Raw genomic sequence first — 8,913 nt, 5'->3', positions numbered from 1 at the left:
GTTAGACCTCATTTTCTAATATAGGCTGGGGAAATTATTTTAATACAAATTAAGGAGTAATATAATGTCTTAAGTCTAAGAAAAAAACCTGGACAAAGTTGTCTTAGATGTTTTTCATATGCAAAGTGCTTATTGGTGGATATCTTAAAAACTTGCAGGAAACAGAGTACTGGGAAATAAAGAAGTCTGTTGAAAGATGTACTTTTCTCTGTGCTACAAAATATTGCATCTAATTTTAGGCTTCAGTGACTATAATGTCTGAACTTGACATTGTGGTGTTTCTGCTATACAATTTAACTGATACATATTGTTGGAACAATGCCAAAGTCAAAGAATTCTGACAGCTCTCTGAAGACATGTAAGTCCCCTTAAAATTTCTGTCCATGCAGTGACTCACAGATAAGGTTAACAGAAACCCTTATTATAGCGTACAGAAACTTAAAGAGGCATGGTGGTGACATTAGATGACACTGTATAAGCTACTTGCTGGCATTTTTGTTTTCATAGTTTCGATATTTTCCAACCATAGGGATGCAGTCTTGGAGAAGAATAACTCATATCTCATCAGGGACAATATTTGGACATTTCCTGTTCTTATATTTTTCTCCACAAGTCTTCTCTATTATCTTTGCTGCTTCCGAACTTATTGAATTGTACATAGAAACAAAATTAGATAATGGATATTGAAATAATGAGAAAAAAGGACTATGTAATATATTTATCCCATGCATAATTATTTAACAACCACTATGTGCCTATAGTGGTCAAGATGTTGAGCATTTATAGCAGGAAATAAACATTATTTCAGGCACAATGAAACTCTTGGGAAGAGAACAAGTATAAATATATTAAAATATATGACATTCTAGTTCATGATGAATACTCTAAACAATTAAGATGATAAAGGGGACAGAGAGAGGATGTTAGTTTAAATGATACATTATTCATTACAAATCTTGCATTGACAGAATAATATGCTTAAGTCATGAATCAGTTAGCTCTTTCACAATACTGCTATTTTAAAAACTACATTAAAACTTAGTACTATGTATCAGTAAACATTTATTTCTCAATTGTTTGTGACTCATATATCTTTGGGTGAGCTATGGTGCGCTAATCTACACTATGCACGATTGAACTCAACTCCAAATGTAGGCTGGAGCCCAGGTCTGCTTCACATGTCTGCTACCTTTTGTGAATAGTTGAATATGTAGGACATATTATTCTCATGGCAATAGCAAACATTCAAGAGGATATAATGAAAATGCAATGATTCTTAAGAGGTAAACTCAGAAGTGACACATTGCTACTTCTGATGGCATTTTATTTTCCAAGGCAATCCTGTAGCTTGATCTCAAGAGTAGGATGGTATGCTCATACGATGAACTGCAAATTCTCATGACAAAGGATGTGGAGACAAGAGAGGATGAGCCTGGGGAGATGAGCCACATGCTAGTCCAATGCTAATACTGAAAAAAATTGTTTGAAAAGTGTTTTTCCTACCTGGGCTTGCCAGGAAGTGAAAGACACAGGTAGGGAATGTGAGAAAAATCACCAGACACATCGTTTGCTTTGAGTGGCACAAATCCAGAGTATGGTCCATAGTGTATAGCCCAAAGAGTCATCACTTGGCCTCACTGTGCTAACAACTACATTTTTAGTGAATCTGATGAGCTATCTGTCATCTGGTGTGTAAAGACATTGGACTCTGATAAGCAGGTGAGAATTTCAGCTTTTTTTTGAAATTCATGTTTCTCTACTCCCAGTCCTGTCTCACATTTTCCAGGCCATTTTGTTGTATAAGATGGGAAATATCCCTAAGAATCCTTTCAGAAAATGATGATTTTTGAAATCTAGCTGCCCTTCAGTAAATTCTCCAGAGCTCTTCAGTCAGCCAAGTACCACAACCTGGCTCATACCTGTAGTTAGGAAAGCTGATTTTATATATACATATTTTAAGTTTTAGGGTACAAGTGTACAACGTGCAGGTTTGTTACATATGTATACATGTGCCATGTTGGTGTGCTGTATCCATTAACTTGTCATTCACATCAGATATATCTCCTAATCTATCCCTCCCCCCTACCCCCACCCCACAACAGGAGGTGGTTGTTGTTGTTGTTGCTATTTGTTTGTTTTTGAGATGGAGTCTCGCTTTGTCACCAGGCTGGAGTGCAGTGGTACTATCTCGGCTCACTGCAATCTCCACTTCCTGGGTTCAAGCAATTCTCCTGCCTCAGCCTCCCAAGTAGCTGGGATTACAGGCACATGCCATCATGCCCAGCTAATTTTTGTATTTTTAGTAGAGACAAGGTTTCACCATGTTGGTAAGGCTGGCCTCAATCTTGTGACCTGGTGATCCACCTGCCTTGGCCTCCCAAAGTGCTGGGTTTACAGGCATGAGCCACTGCGCCCAGCTGGGAGTGGTATGTTAAATGGTGGGGTCAATAGGAATTTAAGCCATCTTTACGTAGGAGAATTCTCGTTTATGTCCCAAAAGTATGTGACGTGTCCCAAATTCTGTAAATAATACTAGGGTAGAATTGGAAGTAAGACAAGCTAGATGTAACAATTGTTCTTTTTCTTTACTTCTTCTTTTTTAATTTACTTTAAGTTCTGGAATGAATGTGCAGGTTTATTACATAGGTATACATGTGCCATGGTTGTTTACTGCACTGCTTAATCCATCTCGTTGGTTTTAAACTCCTTAAATATTGGGCATTTGTCCCAGTGCTCTCCCTTCTTTTTCCTCTGTCCTCTGACAGGCCCCAGTATATGATGTTCCCCTCCCTGCATTCATGTGTTCTCATCGTTCAACTCCAACTTATGAGTGAGAACATGTGGTTTTGGTTTTCTGTTCCTGTGTTAGTTTGCTAAGAATGATGGCTTCCAGCTTCATCCATGTCCCTGCTAAGGACATTAACTCATTCTTTTTCATGGTTACATAGTATTCCATGGTGAATATGTGCCACATTTTCTTTATCCAGTCTATCACAGATAGGCATTTGGATTGGTTCCAAGGCTTTGCTATTCTAAATGGTGGTGCAATAAACAAAAGTGTGCATGTTTCTTTACAGTAGTATCATTTATGATCCTTTGGGTATGCACCCAGTAATGGGATTGCTAGGTCAAATGGTATTTCTGCTTCTAGATCCTTGAGAAATTGCAATACTCTCTTCCACAATGGTTGAACTAATATATACTGCCACCAACAGTATAAAAGCATTTCTTTTTCCCCACAGTCTCACTAGCATCTGTTGTCTCCTCTCTTTTTAATAATTGCCATTCTAACTGGTGTGAGATGCTATCTCATTGTGGTTTTCATTTTCCTTTCTCTAATCACCAGTGATGATGAGCTTTTTTTCATGTATTTTTGGCTGCATAAATGTCTTCTTTAGAGAAATGGCTGTTCATATCATTTGCCCACTTTTTGATGGGGTTGTCTGCTTTTTTACTTGTAAATTTGTTTAAGTTTCTTGTGGCTTCTAGATATTAGACCTTTGTCAGATGGGTAGCTTGTAAAAATTTTCTCCCACTCTGTAAGTTGCCTGTTCACTCTGAACATAGTTTCTTTCACTGCGCAGAAGGTCTTTAGTTCAATTAGATTCCATTTGACAATTTTGGCTTTTGTTGCCATTGCTTTTGGTGTTTTAGTCATGAAGTCTTTGCCCACACCTATGTCCTGAATGATATTGCCTGGGTTTTCTCCTAGAGTTTTTATGGTTTTGGGTTTTACTTTAAATCTTTAATTAAATCTTTAATCCATCTTGAGTTAATTTTTGTGTAAGGTGTAAGGAAGAAGTTCAGTTTCTGTTTTCTGCATATGGCTAGCCAGTTCTTCCATCACCATTTATTAAATACGGAATCCTTTCTCCATTTCTTCTATTTGTCAGATTTGTCAAAGATCAGATGGTTGTAGATGTGTGGTGTTATTTCTGAGGTTTCTGTTCTGTTCCATTGGTCTATACATCTGTTTTGGCACTAGTACAATGCTGCTTCAGTTAACGTAGCCTTGTAGTGTACTTTGAAGTCAGGTAGCATGATCCCTCCAGCTTTGTTCTTTTTGCCTTGTTGTCTTGGCTATAAGGGCTCTTTTTTGGTTCCATATGAAATTAAAAGTAGTTTTTTTTCCAGTTCTTCAAAGAAAGTCCATGGTGGCTTAATGGTAATAACATTGAATCTATTAATTACTTTGGACAGTATGGCCATTTTCACGATATTGATTCTTCCTATCCATGAGCATGGAATGTTTTTCCATTTGTTTGTGTACTCTCTTACTTCCTTGAGCTGTGGCTTGTAGTTTTCCTTGAAGAGGTCCTTCACGTCCCTTGTAAGTTGTATTCCTGGTTATTTTATTCTCTTTGTAGTAATTGTGAATGGGAGTTCACTCGTCATTTGGCTCTCGGATTGTCTATTTTTGGTGTATAGGAATGCTCGTGATGTTTTCACATTGGTTTGTATCCTGAGCCTTTGTTGAAGTCACCTATCAGCTTAAGGAGTTTTGAGACAAAGACAATGTGTTTGCTAAATATACAATCATGTCATCTGCAAACAGAGACAATTTGACTTCCTCTCTTCATATGTGAATACCCTTTATTTCTTCATCTTGCCTGATTGCCCTGGCCAGAACTTCCAATATTATGTTGAACAGGAGTGGTGAGAGAGCGCATTCTTGTTTTGTGCCAGTTTTCAAGGGAATGCTTCCAGCTTTTGCCCATTCAGTGTGATATTGGCTATGGGTGTGTCACAAATAGCTTTTATCATTTTGAGGTATGTTCCATCAATATTTAATTCATTGAGAGGTTTTAGCATGAAGGAATATTAAATTTTATAGAAGTCCTTTTCTGTTTCTATGAGATAATCATGTGCTTTTCGTCACTGGTTCTGCTTATGTGATGGATTATGTTTATTGATTTGCATATGTTGAACCAGCATTGCATCCCAGGTATGAAACCAACTTGACTGTGGTGGATAAGCCTTTTGATATGTTGCTGGATTCAGTTTGCCAGTATTTTATTGAGGATTTTTGCATTGATGTTCATCAGGGATATTGGCATGAAATTTTCTTTTTTTCGATGCGTCTCTGCCAGGTTTTGGTATCAGGATGAGGCTACCTCATAAGATGAGTTAGAGAGGAATCTCACTCTTTTTCTATTGTTTGGAATAGTTTCAGAAAGAGTCGTACCAGCTTCTCTTTGTACCTCTGGTAGAATTTGGCTATGAATCTATCTGGTCCTGGGTATTTTTGATTGGTAGGCTATTAATTACTGCGTCAATTTCAGAACTTATTATTGGTTTATTCAGGGATTTGTCTTCCTTATGGTTTAGTCTTTGGAGGGTGTATGTGTCTGGGAATTTATCAGTTTCTTCCACATTTTCTAGTTGATTTGCGTAGAGGTGTTTGTAGTATTCTCTGATGGTAGTTTGTATTTGTGTGGGATCAGTCGTTATATCCCCTTCCCATTTTTATTGTGTCTATTTAATTCTTCTCTCTTCTTCATTAATCTAGTTACTGATTGATCAGTTCTGTTAAACATTTCCACAAACTAGCTCCTAGATTCATTGTTTTTTTCGGAGGGCTTTTGTGTCTTGATCTCCTTCAGTTCTCTTCTGATCTTAGTTATTTATTGTATTCTACTAGCTATTGAATTTGTTTGCGTTTGCTTCTCTAGTTGTTTTAATTGTGATGTTAAGGAGTCAATTTTAGATCTTTCCAGTTTTCTGTTATAGGCATTTAGTGGTATAAATTTCCTACTTAACACTGCTTTATCCCAGTGATCTTGATATGATGACTCTTCATTCTCATTGGTTTCAAAGAAATTCTTTATTTCTGCCTTAATTTTGTTATTTATCCAGTCAGGAGCAGGTTCTTCAATTTCCATGTACTTATTCAGTATTGAATGAGTTTCTTAATCTTGAGTTCTAATTTCAATTCACCGACTCTGATTGATTTTATTTCTTTTGTATTTGCTGAGGAGTGTTTTACTTCTAATTACGTGGTCAATTTTAGAAGACATGTCATGTGGCACTGAGAAAAATGTATATTCTCTTGATGTCAGGTGGTGAGTTCTGTGGATGTCTATTAGGTCTTCTCGGTCTAGAGCTAAGTTCAAGTCCTGAATATCCTTGTTAATTTTCTGTCTCATTGATCTAATATTGACAGTGGGATGTTAAAGTCTCCCACTATTATTGTGTGCGAGTCTAAGCCTCAGTAGTTCATTAAGAACTTGTTTATGAATCTAAGTGTTCCTGTATTGGGTGCATATATATTTAGAATAGTTAGCTCTTCTTGTTGCATTGACATCTTTAAGATTATGTAATGCCCTTCTTTGTCTTTTTGATCTTTGTTTGTTTAACGTCTGTTTTATCAGAGACTAGGATTGGAACTCTTGTTTGTTTGTTTGTTTGTTTGTTTTTTGCTTTCCATTTGCGTGGTAAATATTCTTCCATGCCTTAATTTTGGCCTCTCTGTGTCTTCACATGTGAGATGCGTCTCCTGAATACAACACACTGATGGGTCTTCACTCTTTATCCAATTTTCCAGTCTGTGTGTTTTAACTGGGGCATTTAACCCATTTACATTTACCATTAGTATTGTTGTGTGTGCATTTGATCCTGTCATTATAATGCTAGGTGGTAATTTTGCACATTAGTTGATGCAGTTTCTTCAGTGTCATTGGTCTTTATATTTTGCTGTGTTTTTTCAGTGGCTGGTACCAGGTTTTCCTTTCCCTATTTAGTGCTTCCTTCAGGAGCTCTTATAAGGCAGGCCTGGTGGTCACAAAATAATTCAGCATTTGCTTGTCTGGAAAGGATTTTATTTGTTTTTTCCTTATGAAGCTTTGTTTGGCTGGATATGAAATTCTGGGTTGAAAATTCTTCTCTTTAAGAATGTTGAATATTGGCCCCCACTCTCTTCTGGCTTGTAGGTTTCTGCAGAGAGATCCAGTTATTCTGATGGGCTTCCCTTTGTAGGTAAGGTGACCTTTCTCTCTGGATGGTCTTAAAATTTTTTCCTTCTTTTTAACCTTGAAGAATCTGATGATTTTGTTTCTTGAGGTTGCTCTTCTTGAAGAGTATTTTAGACACGTTCTCTGTATTTCCTGAATTTGCATGCTGGCCTGTCTTGCTAGTTTGGGGAATTTTTTCTGGGTAATATCTTGAATTGTGTTTTCAAACTTGGTTTCATTCTCCCTGTCACTTTCAGTTACACCAATCAATCTTAGGTTTGGTGTTTGCACATTGTCCCATATTAATGGGAGGCTTTGTTCATTACTTTTCTTTTTGATTTTTTTTCTCTAATCTTGTTTTCACACCTTATTTCAGTAAGTTAATCTCCAATCTTTGATATCCTTTATTCTGCTTGATCAGTTTGACTATTGATACTTGCGTATGCTTCACAAAGTTCTTGGGTTTTTCAGGTCCATCAAGTCATCTATGTTCCTCTCTAAATGGATTATTCTGGCTAGCAGTTCCTCTAACCATTTATCAACATTCTTAGCTTGCTTGCTGTGGGTTAGAACATGCTCCTTTGGCTCAGAGGTCTTTGTTATAACCCACCTTCTGAAGCCTATTTCTGTCAATTTGTCAATCTCATTCTCCATCCTGTTTTGTGGCCTTGCTGGAGAGAAGTTGTGAGCATGTGGAGGAGAAGAGGCATTCTGGTTTTTGGAATTTTCAAATTTTTTGTGCTGGATTTTCCTCATCTAAATGGCTTATCTATCTTTGATCTTCAAGGCTGATGACCTTTGGATGGGGTTTTCTTGTGGGGGTCCTTCATGTTGATGTTTATGTTGTAGATTTCTGTTTGGTAATTTTTCTTCTAACAGTTAGGGCCCTCTTATGTAGGTCTGCTGCAGTTTGCTAGAGGTCTATTTCAGACAGTTTTCACCTGGGTATTACCAGTGGAGGCTACAGAACAGCAAAGATTGCTGCCTGTTCCTTCCTCTGGAAGCTGTGCCCCAAAGGGGCACCAGCCTGATACCAGTCAGAGCTCTCCTGTATGACATGCCTGTCAACTTCTGTTGGGAGGTTTCTCCCAGTCAGGAGTCACGGGGGTCCGGGACCTACTTGAGGAGGCAGTCTGTCCCTTTGCAGAGCTGGTGTACTGTGCTGGGAGAAATCCCTTTGTCAGGATCAGCTGCTCTCTTCAGAGCAGGCAGACAGTAATGATTAAATCCGCTGAAGCTGCACCAATAGCCACCCTTCCCCCAGGTGCTCTGTCCAAAGGAGATGTGGGTTTTGACTGTAATCCCATGACTGAGGCTATTTCCTTTCCTTCAGAGATGCCCTGCCCAGTGAGGAGGAATCTAGAGAAGCAGTCTGGCCACAGCTGCTTTGCTTTGCCCAGCCAAGACCTCCCAGCCTCCTTAGCATTGTCAGGGGAAAACCACCTACTCAGTAATGGCAGATACCCCTCCCTGAACCAAGCTGGATTGTCCCAGGTAGACTTCAGACTGCTATGCTGGCAGTGAGAATTTCAAGCCAGTGATTCATAGCTTGCTGGATTCTGTGGGAATGGAACCCACTGAGCGAGACCACTTGACTCCATGACTTCAGCCCCCTTTCCAGGAGAGTGAATGGTTTTGTTTTACTGGGGTTCCAGGCTCAACTGGGGTATTGAAAAAAAAAAAAAAAAAAACCACTCCTGCAGCTAGCTCAGTGTCTGCCCAAACCGTACCCAGTTTTGTCCTTGAAACCCAGGGCCCTGGTGGTGTAGGCACACAACAGAATCTCCTGATTTGCAGATTGAAAAAATTGTGGGAAAAGCATAGTAACTCAGATGGGTAGCACAGTCCCTCATGGATTCCCTTGGCTGGGAGAGGGAGGTCCTCAGCTGCTTCCACTTCCCAGATGAAGTGAAGCCCCACCCTGCTTCTGCTTGCCCTCCATGGGCTGTGCCCCGCTGCTTAA

Source organism: Macaca fascicularis, chromosome Y (assembly GCF_037993035.2).
Source record: "Macaca fascicularis isolate 582-1 chromosome Y, T2T-MFA8v1.1".
Taxonomy (NCBI): Eukaryota; Metazoa; Chordata; class Mammalia; order Primates; family Cercopithecidae; genus Macaca; species Macaca fascicularis.
The sequence above is the reverse complement of the archived record's forward strand: the minus strand, read 5'-3'. Positions refer to the sequence as shown.